Below are 16,527 nucleotides of genomic sequence, written 5' to 3'. Positions count from 1 at the left end.
TAAACTTGAGGGTCCATGTCTGGGCTCTCTACTCTGTTCCACAGGTCTATGTGTCTGTTTTTGTGCCAGTACCATGCTGTCTTGGTGATCACAGCTTTGTAGTAAAGCTTGAAATCAGGCAACGTGATGTCGTCAGTTTTATTTTTGTTTTTCAACATTTCCTTAGCAATTCGGGGTCTCTGCTGGTTCCATACAAATTTCAGGATTGTTTGTTCTAGATCTTTGAAAAATGCCTGTGGAATTTTGATCAGAATGGCATTGATAGTATAGATTGCTCTGGGCAGTATAGACATTTTAACAATGTTTAGTCTTCTGATCCATGAGCATGGAATGGTCTTCCATCTTTTTGTGTCTTCTTCAATTTCTTTCATGAGTGTTCTATAGTTTCTCGAGTACAGATCCTTTTCCCCTTTGGTTAGGTTTATTCCCAGGTATGTTATGGTTCTTGGTGCTATAGTAAATGGAATCAATTCTCTAATTTACCTTTCTGTATTTTCATTGTTAGTGTATAAGAAAGTAACTGATTTCTGTACATTGATTTTTGTATCCTGCAACATTACCGAATTGTTGAATGAGTTCTAGTAGTTTGGGGTGGAGTCTTTGGGTTTTCCATATAAAGTATCATGTCATCTGCAAAGAGAGAGAGTTTGACTTCTTCTTTGCCAATTTGAATACCTTTTATTTCTTTTTGTTGTCTGATTGCTGTTGCTAGGACTTCTAGACCTATGTTGAACAACAGCAGCAAGTGTGGGCATCCTTATTGTGTTCTTGATCTCAAGGGAAGGCCGTCAGCTTTTCCCCATTGAGAATGATATTCACTGTAGGTTTTTCATAGATCGCTTTTATGAAGTTGAGGAATGTTCCCTCTATCCCTATACTTTGAATTGTTTTAAACAGAAATAGATTCTGTATCTTGTGAAATGCTTTTTCTGCATCAACTGAGGGGACCATGTGGTTTTTCTCTCTTCTCTTACTGATTTTTTCTATCACGTTGACTGATTTGTGAATGTTGAACCACCCTTTTATCCTAGGGATAAATCCCACCTGAGAATGAAGACACATCAGTCCAATAACTATGGGATATGACAAAGGTGATCTTAAGGGGGAAATACATGGCCATTTAAGTCTCACTAAGGAAAAAAAATCAGAAACCAACAAACCAACCAACCAACCAACAAACAAAAAACACTGAAAAATCCAGAATACACCAGCTCTCTTTACACCTTAAAGAAGTGGAAAATCAACAACAAATTAAGCCAACCCATGCACAAGAAGGGAAATAATTGACTAGAACAGAGATCAATGAGATAGAAACTAGAGATACAGTAGAACACATCAACAAAACTAGAAGTTGGTTCTTTGAAAGAATCAATAACATTGATAAGCCACTGGTCATACTGATCCAAAAGAAAAGAGAGAGGACCCAAATTAATAAAATTATGAATGAAAGGGGAGAGATCATGACTAACACCAAGGAAATAGAAACAATCAACAAATAGAAACATCATCAATCAGAAATTATTATCAACAGTTATTTGCCAATAAGTTAAGCAACCTGAAAGAAATGGATGCATTCCTGGAAACCTATAAACTTCCAAGACTGAATCAGGAAGAAATTGACAAGCTGAATAGACCAATATCTAGTAACAAGATTGAAGCAGTTATCAAAAACCTCCCAAAAAACAAGAACCCATGACCTAATGGATTCCCTGGGGAATTCTACCAAACATTCAAAGAATAAATAATACCTATTGTCCTGAAGCTATTTCAGAAAATAGAAATAGAAGGAAAACTGCCAGACTTTTTCTAAGAAGCCAGCATTACCCTGATCCCCAAACCAGGCAAAGACGCCATCAAAAAGGAGAATTTCAGACCAATATCACTGATGAATATGGGTGCCAAGATTCTCAACAAGATCCTAGCTAATAAGATCCAACAGTACATTAAAAAGAGAAGTTCTTTATAGATCTGGGATATAAGCCCTTTATCGGTAATGTCATTTGCAAATATCTTCTATTTTGTGGGTTGCCTCTTTGTTTAGTTGACTGTTTCTTTGCTGTACAGAAGCTTTTTATCTTGATGAAGTCCCAAAAGTTTATTTTTGCTTTTGTTTCCCTTGATTTTAGAGACATGTCTTGAAAGAAGTTGTTGTGGCTGATGTCAAAGTAGTTACTGCCTATATTCTTCTCTAGAATTTGGAAGATTCCTGTCCCATATTGAGGTCTTTCATCCATTTTGAGTTTATCTCTGTGTATGCTGTAAGAGTATAGTCCAGATTCATTTTTCTGTATGGAGCTGTCCAATTTTACCAGCACCATTTATTGAGCACTTATGGGTGCCTAAATGAATAAAAAAACAAGACCCATCTATGTGCTATCTTTTTTTTAATTGATCTATTTTTAAATTTAATTTCCTTTCAGTGTAGCAGAATTCATTGTTTATGCACCACACCCAGTGCTCCATGCAATACGTGCCCTCCATAATACCCATCACCAGGCTCCCCCAACCTCCTACCCCCCGCCCCTTCAAAACCCTCAGATTATTTTTCAGAGTCCATAGTCTCTTATGGTTCATCTCCCCCTCCAATTTCCCTCAACTCCCTTCTCCTCTCCATCTCCCCATGTCTTCCATTTTATTTGTTATGCTCCACAAGTAAGTGACACCATATGATAATTGACTTATTTCACTCAGCATAATCTCTTCCAGTCCCATCCATGTTGATACAAAAGTTGGATATTCGTCGTGTCTGATGGAGGCATAATACTCCATAGTGTATATGGACCACATCTTCCTTATCTATTCGTCCATTGAAGGGCATCTTGATTCCTCCCACAGTTTGGTGACCATGGCCATGGCTGCTATAAACATTGGGGTACAGATGGCCCTTCTTTTCATTACATATGTATCTTTGGGGTAAATACTCAGTAGTGCGAATAACATTTTCTTTTCTCTAGTTTATTTTATTGTAAGATTACTCTACATAATACATACACAAAATTATGTGTTAATTGACTGTTTATGTTCTTGGTAAGGCTTCTAGTAAATAATAGACTAATAATAAAGTTTGAGGGGAGTCAAAAGTTATACATGGATTTTGACTGCATGGGGAGTTGGGGCTGCAACACCTGGATTGTTTAAAGGTCAACTGTATACAGAACATTTCATCCAAAACAGCTGAATTCACATTCTTTTCAAGTGCACATGGAACATTCTCCAAGACACATCACTTTTTAGACCACAAAATTAGTCTCAATAAATTCAAGAAAACTGAAATCACATCATCTTTTCTGACCACATCAATATGAAACTATAAATTTTGAGAAAATGGGGGAAAAGGCCCATGAACATCTGGAGACTAAAGACTAAACAACAGTGTCTTCAATTAAGGATGTTGAGAAAACTGGACAAGTTATATGAAAAAGAATGAAAATGAGCCACTTTTTTCTTTTACACCATATTAAAAAAAATAATTCAAAATGGTTTAAAGACTTGAATGTAATACCTGAAACTATAAAACTCCTTAAAGAAAACATAGGTAATTAAACTTTTTGACATTATTCTTAGCAATATTTTGGGGGGCTATGTCTCCTCAGGCATGGAAAACAAAAGCTAAAATAGACAAATGGGAAAAGCTTTTGCACAGCAAAGGAAGCCAGCAACCAAAAAAAAAAAAAAAAAAAAAAAAAAAGGCAACCTATTGAATGGAAGAAGATACTAGTATATCACACATCCAATAAGGGGTTAATATTCAAAATATATTTAAAAGCTTAAACAAATTGATATAAAAAAACAACCCAATTAAAAACCCCATTTAAAAGAATTTGAATTCATATTTCTCCAAAGAAGACATAGAGATGGCCATCAGGCACATGAAAAGATGTTTAACATCTCTAATTACCAGGAAAATACAGAGATCAAAACCACAATGAGATATCACTTCATACCTGTCAGATTGCTATTATCAAAAAGACCAAAAAAATTACAAGTTCCAGCTCCAGCTAGCCAGTTGGTAAGGATGTAGAAAAAGGGAACCCTGGTTAACTGGTGGTGGGAATGTAAATGGATGCAGGCACAGTGGAAAATAGTGTAGAGGCTCCTCAGAAAATTAAAAATAGAACTACCATATGATCCAGCAACTCCAATACGGGGTACTCATCTAAAGAAAAAAAAAACCATCAATTCAAAGAGATATATGTGCCCCTATGTTCATTACAGTGTTAGCCAAAGACATGGAAGTAACATATATATCCACTGATACGTGAATGGATAAAAAAGTTGTGATATATAAATACAGTCAGAACCATGAAAAAGAATGAAATCTTGACATTTGTGATAACAAAGATGGACCTAGAGGGTGCTATGCTAAGTGAAATAAGTCAGACAGAGAAAGACAAATACAGTATCATTTTTCTTATATGTGGAATCTAAAAAAAAAAACAAAACAAATGAAGAAACAAAACAAAATAGAAATGAACTTATAGATACAGTAAACAAATTATTAGGGTGGGTGAAATAGGTGAAGGGGATTAAAAGGTACAAACTTCCAGTTATAAAATAAGTAAGTAATGGGGACATAAAGTACAGAATAGAGAATATAGTCTGTAATATTGTAGTAACTTCATATTGTGACAGATGGTAACTAGACTTATTGTGGGGATCATTTTGTAATATATAAAATACTGAACCATTACAATGTATACCTTAAACTAATAGGGTATGGTACATCAATTGTAGTTCAATAAATAAATAAATAAATAAATACATTTAAGAATATATATATTTTAGTTATCCACCAAACTTCTCTAGATCACAAAAGTCCTCTCTGTTGCTTCCTGTATATATATATTTTACACAAATTAAAAAAGGCAAACATCTACTGGCTGCTTACAAGGTGCCAGACACTGTTCCATGCCCTTTACACAACATATTGTCTTTGGTTCTCACATCACCAGGAGATCAGTACTATCATTATCATTACTATGTTACAAGTGAGAAAATGAGACTTACAGAACTAAGTAACTTGCCCAAATTTAATGACCATCAATTTGTGCAAGTACATTTTCCAATTTTTATCATTCTAGACCCAAAAATATGCCACTGTGTTGTGCTTCCCTCTGTTCATGTCATTCTCCTAAGTCATCCCATATGCATATAAGCTGTACCTTGAGGAATTACTTATCTATTATTTTATAACATAGAAACAAGGAAAATGGAAATTTTCAGTAGAAAGTTATTGTTTTGACTCATGTAAGGTGGTACCTCAATGTGGTTTTGATTTGAATCTTTCTGGTGGCTAATGATGATGAACATTTTTTCATGTATCTGCTAGCCATTTTTATGTCTTCTCTGGAGAAGTGTCTGTTCATATCTTCATGAGTCAGAATGGCAAAAATTGAGAAGACAGCAAACAACAAATGTTGGAGAGGTTGTGGAGAAAGGGGAACCCTCTTACACTGTTGGCCGGAATGCAAGTTGATGCAGCCACTTTGGAAAACAGTGTGGAGATTCCTCAAAAAAATTAAAAATAGAGCTACCCTATGATCCTGCAATTGCACTACTGGGTTTTACACCAAAGATACAGGTGTAGTAAAAAGAAGGGCCATCTGTACCCCAATGTTCACAGTAGCAATGACCACAGTCTCCAAACTGTGGAAAGAACCAAGATACCCTTCAACAGAAGGATGGTAAAGAAGATATGGTCTATACTATGGAGTATTATGCCTCCATCAGAAAGGATGAGTACCCAACTTTTGCATCAACATGGATGGGACTGGAAGAGATTATGATGGGTGAAATAAATCAAGCAGAGAGAGTCAATTATCATATGGTTTCACTTACTTGAGGAGCATAAGGAATAACACAGAGGACATTGGGTGAAGGAGAGGAGAAGTGAGTTGGGGGAAATTGGAGGGGGAGACAAACCATGAGAGACTGTGGACTCTGAGAAATAAACTGAAAATTTTGGAGGGGAGTGGGATGGGTGGGTTGGGAAAGCCTGGTGGTAGGTATTAAGGAGGGCACAGAGCACTGGGTGTGGTGCATAAAAAAATGAATCTTGGAACACTGAGAAAATAAATTAAAAAAAAAAGAAAGTCATTGTTTTATATGGCTGAGGGAGATAGACTGAGAAAAGATTATTGATGAACAATGGGAAAATCAGTCCTCAAGTTCTGAAAACAATATCCAGATAATGACCAGCATTTTTTGTTCTTGGCCTTTGTTTCATTTTATCAAATAAAACACAAGTAGTGTATATCCTTAAACATCATTCTTTCTGCATATTGGAAGAAAATGATATACTTCTAACTCATCAGACAATGAACCTCTTGATGACAGAAATATTATACCTTGACTCCTATCCAAGCATAGGAGTGTTTGTCAAATTAACAATTCTTTAACAATGTTCTTCACCTGACAGCATGGAGACTGTACATAATGTAACATTTGTTGTATTCTTCTTATTCCCAGTATTCAGGGCCTCAAGACTCTCAGCTGGCCTGGGAATATTCCCACTTACAAAAAAAAAATATATCAAATTTTCATCATTGTTATTGCCTTCAACCCAGTGCTGAAGCCAGAGTTCCCCTAACTTTTGAATGATGATCCCTGCATTTGGCTGCAATTGATGTTTAAGTCTTATAGAGATTCCATACTCACTCTTCATTCCTTATCTTGCTAAAGAGAGAGAGGGAGAGACAGAGAGACAGAGAGAGAGAGAATTTAATGACTGTTGCCCAGTAAATAGGCATACTTCTTGCCAAAACGAACATTCTAATTTCTCACTACAGAATCCAAAGAGGGAAAGTAAGGTAACCAGAGCACTCAAGGCAGGTTTTTTCATGTGAGTGAAAACAGATTAAGTTGGTTACTGTATGAAAGTGCATGTTCACCCACAAACTATTCAACCAACAGCCCCAGCCACCTCCCCTCTCCAAGTTGGCAGAAGACTTGCTTGTGAAATCAAGGACAAAGATCAGATCCATAGAAGACACTGGTTCCAAAGATTCTAAATTGCACCAAATTTTGATAATTATGAAACTGAATTATTTTCCATTGTTGAAGGGAGTTAGAGAGTTTGGGAGGAATAAGACAAAGAAGGAAACTGGTTATTCTAAAGGTTATTTTGCTGTTATCTCAAGAGTTTCATCTGGAGAACTTCATTTATACAAAGCAAAAATAAAGGTTTCATAATGAAGTTATGGAGGCATGCAGAGAGGTGGGTGGCACTGAGTGCTAATTTAAAACACTCTTATCTCCAATGGTATGAGTATGTTAGTTTTCTGCTAAAATGTTCATATCCTTCTGGTGCTGGTCTGAGTGTAAAAGTGGTGAAATGAATCCCCATAAATCTTAGCTCACATCCAGTGAAAAAGGGAAACCTCTTATAATGTGGGTGGCAATGTAAGCCGATACAACCAGTCTGGAAAACACTAGGTAGGTTCCTCAAGATGTTAAAAATAGAGCTACTGTGTGACCCAGCAATTGCAGTACTAGGTATTTACTCCAAAGATACAGATATAGTGAAAGAAGGGGTACCTGCACCCCAATGTTCATAGCAACAATGTCCTCAATAGCCAAACTGTGGAAGGAACTGAGATGCTCTTCAACAGATGAATGGATAATGAAAATGTTGTCCATATACACAATGCAATATTATTCAGCCATCAGGTATGATGAATGCCCACTATTTGCATTGACATGGATGCAACTGGAAAGAAATATGTTAAGTGAAGTAAGTCAAGCAAAGAAAGGCAATTATCATATGTTTTCACTCATATGTGAAACATAAGCAATTGCATGGAGGACCATAGATAAAGGGAGGGAAATCCAAAGGGAAAAAACAATCTGAGGGTTTCAGAAGGAGCGGGTAACAGGGTGATGGGTGTTGAGGAGGGCAAGTGCTATGATGAGCACTAGGTATTATAGTTAACTAATGAGTCATTGAACAGTACATCAAAAACTAAAAATGGATACTGGTCTGAAATTCTCCTTTTTGGTGAGGTCTTTGCCTGGTTTGGGGATCAGGGTAATGCTGGCTTCATAAAAAGATTCTGGAAGTTTTCCTTCTGCTTCAATTTTTTGAAACAGCTTCAGGAGAATGGGTATTATTTCTTCTTTGAATGTTTGGTAGAATTCCCCAGGGAATCCGTCAGGTCCTGGGCTCTTGTTTTTTGGGAGGCTTTGATCACTTCTTCAATCTTGTTACTAGATATTGGTCTATTCAGCTTGTCAGTATCTTCCTGATTCAATTTTGGAAGTTAATAGGTTTCCAGTAATGCATCCATTTTGTCTAGGTTGCTTAGCTTATTGGCATATAACTGTTGATAATAATTTCTGATGATTGTTTCTATTGCCTTGGTGTTAGTCATGATGTCTCCCCTTTTATTCATTAATTATGAATTAATTTTATTAATTTGGGTCCTCTCTCTTTTCTTTTGGATTAGTCTGGCCAATGGTTTGTTGATATTATTGATTTTTTAAAAATTTTTATTTATTTTTATTTTTTAAATTTTATCTTTTATAAACATATAATATATTTTTAACCCCAGGGGTACAGGTCTGTGAATTGCCAGGTTTACACACTTCACAGCACTCACCATAGCACATACCCTCCCCAATGTCCATAACCCCACCCACCTCTCCCAACCCCCCTCCGCCCAGCAACCTTCAGTTTGTTTTGTGAGATTAAGAGTCACTTATGGTTTGTCTCCCTCCCAATCCCATCTTGTTTCATTTATTCTTCTCCTACCCCCTTAACCCCCCATGTTATTGATTTTTTAAAAAAAAACCAGCTTCTAGTTTCATTTATGTGTTCTATTGTATCTCTAGTTTCTATCTGATTGATTTCTGCTCTAATCTTGATTCAATAATCAGTTCCCCCAGCTTCTTGTGTGTGGAGTTGGCTTAATTTGTTGTTGATTCTCCAGTTCCTTAAGGTGTAAAGAGAACTGGTGTATTCTGGATTTTCTTATTTTTTTGAGGGAGGCTTGGATGGCTATGTATTTCTCCCTTAGGATCGTCTTTGATATATCCCATAGATTTTGGATGGATGCATCTTCATTCTCATTGGTTTCCATGAATTGTTTAAGTTCTTCTTTGATTTTCTGGTTAATCCAAACATTCTTAAACAACATGGTCCTTGGCTTCCAGGTGCTTGAATTCTTTCCAAACTTTTTCTTGTGGTTGAGTTCTTGTTTCAAAGCATTGTGGTCTGAGAACATGCAGGGAATAATCTCAGTTTTTTGGTATCGGGTGAGTCCTGATTTGTGACCCAGTATGTGGTCTATTATGGAGCTAAGATTCTCAACAAGATCCTAACTAATAGAATCCAACAGTACATTAAAAAGATTATCCCCCATGACCGGATGGAATTTATCCATGGGATGCAGGGGTGGTTCAACATTCTCAAATCAATCAATGGGATAGAAAAAATCAATAATAAATGAGAGAAAAACCACATGGTCCTCTCAATCGATGCAGAAAAAACATTTCACAAGATACAGCAACTGTTCCTGATTAAAATGATTCAAAGTATAGGGATAGAGGGAACATTCCTCAGCTTCATAAACTCTATCTATGAAAAACCCACAGTGAACATCATTCTCAATGGGGAAAAGCTGACGGCCTTCCCTTGAGATCAGGAACACGACAAGGATGCCCACTCTCCCCACTTTTTTTCAACATAGTATTAGAAGTCCTAGCAGCAGCAATTGGACAACAAAAAGAAATAAAAGGTATTCAAATTGGCAATGAAGAAGTCAAACTCTCTCTGTTCACAGATGACATGATACTTTATAGGGAAAACCCAAAACAATCCACCCCCAAACTACTAGAAGTCATACAGCAATTCAGTAATGTGGCAGGATACAAAGTCAATGTACAGAAATCAGTTGCTTTCTTATACACTAACAATGAAAATACAGAAAGTTAAATTAGAGAATTGATTCCATTTACTATAGCATCAAGAACCACAAGATAACTTGGAATAAACCTAACCAAAGGGGAAAAAGATCTGTACTTGAGGAAATACAGAACACTCATGAAAAAAAATTGAAGAAGACACAAAAAGATGGAAGACCATTCCATGCTCATGGATCAGAAAAATAAACATTGTTAAAATGTTTATACTGTCCAGAGCAATCTATACTTTCAATGCCATTCTGATCAAAATTCCACAGGCATTTTTCAAAGATCTAGAACAAACAATCCTGAAATTTGTATGGAACCAGCAGAGACCCCGAATTGCTAAGGAAATGTTGAAAAACAAAAACAAAACTGACGGCATCACGTTGCCTGATTTCAAGCTTTACTACAAAGCTGTGATCACCAAGACAGCATGGTACTGGCACAAAAACAGACACAAAGACCAGTGGAACAGAGTAGAGAGCCCAGACATGGACCCTCAAGTTTATGGTCAAATAATCTTTGACAAAGCAGGAAAAAATATACAGTGGAAAAAAGACAGTCTCTTCAATAAATGGTGCTGGGAAAATTGGACAGCTACATGTAGAAGAATGAAACTTGACCATTCTCTTACACCATACACAAAAATAAACTCGAAATGGATAAAAGACCTCAATGTGAGACAGGAATCCATCAGAATCCCAGAGGAGAACATAAGCAGTAACCTCTTTGACATTGGCCACAGCAACTTCTTTCAAGACCCATCTCCAAAGGCAAAGGAGACAAAAGCAAAAATGAACTGTTGGGTCTTCATCAAAATCAAAAGCTTCTGCACAGCAAAGGAAACAGTCAACAAAACAAAGAGGCAACCCACGGAATGGGAGAACATATTTGCAATTGACACTACAGACAAAGGGCTGATATCCAGGATCTATAAAGAACTCCTCAAACTCAACACACACAAAACAGATAATCGCGTCAAAAAATGCGCAGAAGACATGAACAGACACTTCTCCAAAGAAGACATACAAATGGCTAAGAGACACATGAAAAAATGTTCATCATCATTAGCCATCAGGGAGATTGAAATCAAAACCACATTGAGATACCACTTACACCAGTTAGAATGGCCAAAATTACAAGACAGTAAACAACATGTGTTGGAGGGGATGTGGAGAAAGTGGAACCCTCTTACACTGTTGGTGGGAATGCAAGTTGGTGCATCCACTTTGGAATACAGTGGGGATATTCCTTAAGAAATTAAAAATAGAGCTTCCCTATGACCCTGCAATTGCACTACTGGGTATTTACTTCAAAGATACAGATGTAGTGAAAAGAAGGGCCATATATACCCCAGTGTTCATGGCAGCAATAGCCACAGCCACCAAACTGTGGAAAGAACCAAGATGCCCTTCAAGAGACAAATGGATATAGATATGGTCCATGTATACTATGGAATATTATGCCTCCATCAGAAAGGATGAATATCCAACTTTTGTAGCAACATAGAGGGGACTGGAAGAGATTATGCTGAGTGACATAAGTCAAGCAGTCAGAGTCAATTATCTTATGGTTTCACTTATTTGAGAAGCATAAAAATAACACAGAGGACATGGGAAGATGGAGAGGAAAATTGAGTTGGGGTAAATTTAAGTGGGGAGATGAACGATAAAGACTGTGGACACTGAGAAACAAACTACGGGTTTTGGAGGGGAAAAGGGTGGGGGTTTGGGTGAGTCTGGTGGTGGGTATTAAGGAGGGCACATATTGCATGGAGCACTGGGTGTGTTGCATAAACTATGAATTCTGGAACACTGAAAAGAAATTATATATTTGTAAAAAACCTAATTATGTACTATAAAGTGGCTAATTGAACAAAACAAACAAACAAAAACAAACATTAAACAAACAAACAAGATACATTTCCTCCATTGTGGTTCCTTGGTTGCAACTTCTTGGTAGTTTATCTAAATTTGTCTCCTTATTTCATAGGTCACAAATTCTCAGCTTCATATATACCCAACATAGGACACACAGAGGATATTCACTGCCATTCCTCTCATTCCAAAGGGAGGGAGAGGGAGGAAGCACACAGTCATTGGTGGAGAGCAATTGTGAAATCTAGCTGGACCCACGGCACCAGTTGATTAGGGCTCACTGCAGCTACCTGGGAGTAGTTCTCTGTGATTCTTGACTCTGTTCTCTAAACAATCTTTCTTTTCACATAAGAAATGATTCATGTTGTAGCTAAAAAAAATTCTCATTTTGCTTCCTGCCCATAGGAGCTTGAGGACCCAGAGTCCCCTTTTTATTTTAAACAGGCTTTGCGCCTTTCAGTCTGAGATGGCACGATTTCTCTAAAAACTTGTGAGTTTCTCATGTATAAAATTAGACCAAAGTCACAATCACACTCCATTAGACAGAAGTCATACCACATTTTTTTTTCTGAGATAGGCATTTCTCTACTTTGTGCTCCATGTGAGATTGATATGGGAGAATAATCCTGAGATTCCTAGAAGCCCAAATATCTAGTCAACAGGTGTACAAGGTACATGCTTGATATTATTAGAATTTTTGTCCAACTTGAAGACACCACCTTAAATATCTCTTGTCTGAACTAAGGCTAACTTACTCTAAGGGTGTTAGTCTATTAGTGCTCTGGATATTATCTTTTTCCTTAAGGCCAATTTATTACTTTTATTACTTTTAAAATATCTTGCTATCTGGAGAGGTTGGGAAAGATAACCTGCTTTACTTCCAGCACAGTAAATTCTGGCTCCTTTGTATTTCTTCTAAATTCTGCTTGAAATTAAATAGTTGCCCTCTAACACATGTAGCTTCTCCTATAATTTATTATAGTCAGTGGAAAGTAGCTGGGTATCCCCTACAAAATACTGCTTTGAAATCTTCTTAGTCAGACCCTAAGTTTCTTAGGTATCTATCTAACTTCAATTTGCTGAAGCCTACAATTCCACCAAATGCTTCACCACCATATAACATGGGTCCTACTTTCCTCAGTCTCATTAAAATTTTCTTACTTTCCTTCAAGCCTTCACTAATGGCCTTTTTCCTTTTCTTTTTGAAACCTTCAGGCCTCTGCAACCAATCAGACCCAAAGCCAATTTTTTTTTGTTTCCTGTTACTGAGGACTCCTATTTTTAGCTGCTAAATTCTTAAGTCAGCATTCAGAGGTGCAAAGCCATTATGAGTATTATGAAATAAGGGATGTATTGTAGAAATAAGATCCTACAAAATTTCAGGAAAGGTGGAGAAGTAGGAATTTGAAAGGAAGAGTTGAGGGATCAGAGTAAAGTCCCCAAGCAGCCCTCCCAAAGCCAGTGTGCCCAGTTGCCAGAGTAGGGTCATCAGAGAGAACAAATACCACTAACAAATAGTTAGTGGTAGGTTTGGCCTATCCATCTGATCTGCATGCCTGGATCACTGGGAGTTGGCTAGACCAGCAGTCCAGAAGAGAACCTGATGACACCTGGTAGAAGAGACTATGATGAGATGGGACCTGCCAGCACCTGTCTCTCTCACTGCCTCCCACCAGGATGACCTACAGAACATCACAGCTTCTGTTTGCTTCTGCCTACTCAATCCCATTCATCTTTCTCTTTTAGCCAGCTCTGATCTGGAATCAGTCAAGGGGATTCTGCAAAACAGAGTTCCAGTTTAGCCAGGTTGATGTAGTACACCCCACTTCAACTTCAACCCAGTGAGATCTGGGTACATGTGATAAGCACTGGGTGTGGTGCATAAACAATGAATTTTGGAACACTGAAAAAAATAAAATTAAAAAAAATTCTCTGGATTATTCTTCTGGATATAAAAAAGGTTGTCAGTAGTAACCAGTTCATTTCTCTTGTTTTCCTTCTGAAGTGAGGTGGTCCTTGGGAAAAAAGCCATCTTGGCCAGCAGATGAGATACATGAACCTCTCTTGAATGTGCTGAAATCATCCTTCTTCAAATTTTGTCACTATTATAAACTAAACAAGACTTAAATTTTATTTTATTTTATTTTAGGAGTTAAATTTTAAAATGGTGACTTTAGGCCAACTTACACATTTGTGGACAATTTTATACCACATAACTGTCTTACCAAGGGAAAATAGTGAAGTTGGGTGACAAGAAAGGAACGATGTTCTAGTCATGTGTCTATTAATCTTAAATGCAGGTGAATCATGTCACTTCCTCACTGAATCTGCTCAGCCTCAACTTTCTTCTCCTTCCTCAGCTCCAGCTGTACAGCCCAGAATTGCTGAATTCTCCACATGCACTTGGGGCCCATGCTCTGCCCATGCTCCTTCCCTTCCCCTTTGCCTTCTTGTCCTGTACAACCTTTCATTTATTCAATAAGCCCCTTTCTGCCTGAAAGGCTTCTACTCCTCACTTCACATCCTACTCCACATCACTTCTCAGGAAACATTTTCTAGATCTTCCAGCTCCACATGCAGAAGAGAATTAATTACTTCTTCCACTTTCAGGGTGCTTCATGCCTGCTTATGTTATAATGCATGTAATATTCTAGCAAAGTGCATACTTAGCCTGACTCCAGATATAGCTAATGAGCTCCAGGGAGCAAATGAGGATCTTATCCTTCATTAAGAATATCTCCAGCCAGGGCACCTGGGTGGCTCAGTGGGTTAAGTCTCTCCCTTCAGCTCAGGTCTTGATCTCAGGGCCCTGGGATTGAGCCTGACATTGGGCTCTCTGCTCAGTGGGGAGCCTGTTTTCCCCCCTCTCTCTGGCTGCCTCTCTGCCCACATGTGATCTCTCTCTCTCTGTCTGTCAAATAAATAAATAAATAAAATCTTTAAAAAAGAATATTTCCAACTATAGGACAAGATTGGTACATAGATCATCACATATATTGGTCAGATATGGATGTGCTGATTGGTGGGTAGTGCAAAGGATGGATAAAAGAATAAATGAAAAATACATAGAAAAAAATAGTGAATATTTCCCCTGAGTCTTGCCTTGTACCTTACTTCCAACTAAAATACCAGCGATCTCACTTCTGCTGGAGAGGAGAAGAGAAGTGAGATGGGGGAAATTGGAGGGGAAGATGAACCATGAGAGACTGTGGACTCTGAGAAACAAACTGAGGGTTTTGGAGGAGAGGGAGGTGGGGTTGGGTGAGCCTGGTGGTGAGTGTTATGGGGGACATATATTGCATGGAGCCCTGAGTGTGGTGCATAAACAATGAATTCTGGAACACTGAAAAGAAATGGAAAAAAAAAAGAGCAAAACAAAAACAAAAACAACAAAAACCATACCAGCCAGAATTAATGTGCAACCCCGAGATGACCAGTAGAGTTAGGGTGAGAGGGTGAGGAGCAGATGGTCTCCATGACTACCCAGATTCTCTGAGCAGTAGTTCTTGGGAAATCAGGAAGGCTTTACAGGTGGACACAGTTTGACAAATCTAATGGGAAAATCCCTAATTCCACCAGAAAAGTAGGTGTGCAACTGCTTCCTTTCCATCCCCCAGACTACTTCCATCTCATAAAATAAATGTAGCTGCATTTATCATCAGTAGGACTGAGCTGTCATCTTCCACTATGGGAATTCCCTGGTACAGAGTGGCACCATTGCATTTCCTTAAACCAACCAGAAAAAGATGGGACATGTAGAATCTTTAAATAAGAAAGACTGTGGTCCTGCCATTCACTGATTCAGGCATTACTATACCCCTAGTCCCAGCCATGTACTCACATTCACACACACACACATAACACAACATTTTCTTCCTTCTACATCCACCCAGTCAAAAAATTGGCAAACCAAAGGAAGGAAACTCAAAAGGTTTTGATGCAGACAGAATATATCTAAAGGTCCTAATGCAAAAATAGGAAACAATAAATCAAGAAAAATCCTATCCTTCACCATTGATTTAAAAAAAAAATTCTCATTATAAATGCAACCTGACACATTTCAAAGGCAAAAAAATTTGAACTGTATGAAGGGCATCTCAGTTCCTTCCACTGTTTGTTTTATTTATTTATTTTTTATTTCTTTTCAGCATAACAGTATTCATTGTTTTTGCACCACACCCAGTGCTCCATGCAATATGTGCCCTCCTTAATACCCACCACCTGGCTCCCCCAACCTCCAACCCCCCGCCCCTTCAAAACCCTCAGGTTGTTTTTCAGGGTCCATAGTCTCTCATGGTTCACCTCCCCTTCCAATTTCCCTCAAATCCCTTCTCCTCTCCATCTCCCCTTGTCCTCCATGTTATTTGTTTTGCTCCACAAATAAGTGAAACCACATGATAATTGACTCTGACTGCTTGACTTATTTCACTCAGCATAATCTCTTCCAGTCCCGTCCATGTTGCTACAAAAGTTGGGTGTTCATCCTTTCTGATGGAGGCATAATACTCCATAGTGTATATGGACCACATCTTCCTTATCCATTCGTCCGTTGAAGGGCATCTTGATTCTTTCCACAGTTTGGTGACCGTGGCCATTGCTGCTATAAACGTTGGGGTACAGATGGCCCTTCTTTTCACTACATCTGTATCTTTGGGGTAAATACCCAGTAGTGCAATTGCAGGGTCATAGGGAAGCTCTACTTTTAATTTCTTGAGGAATCTCCACACTGTTCTCCAAAGTGGCTGCA

This window comes from Lontra canadensis, unplaced genomic scaffold, assembly GCF_010015895.1.
Source record: "Lontra canadensis isolate GAN:19392208 unplaced genomic scaffold, GSC_riverotter_1.0 scaffold57, whole genome shotgun sequence".
Taxonomy (NCBI): domain Eukaryota; kingdom Metazoa; phylum Chordata; class Mammalia; order Carnivora; family Mustelidae; genus Lontra; species Lontra canadensis.
Note: the sequence above shows the minus strand (reverse complement) of the source record.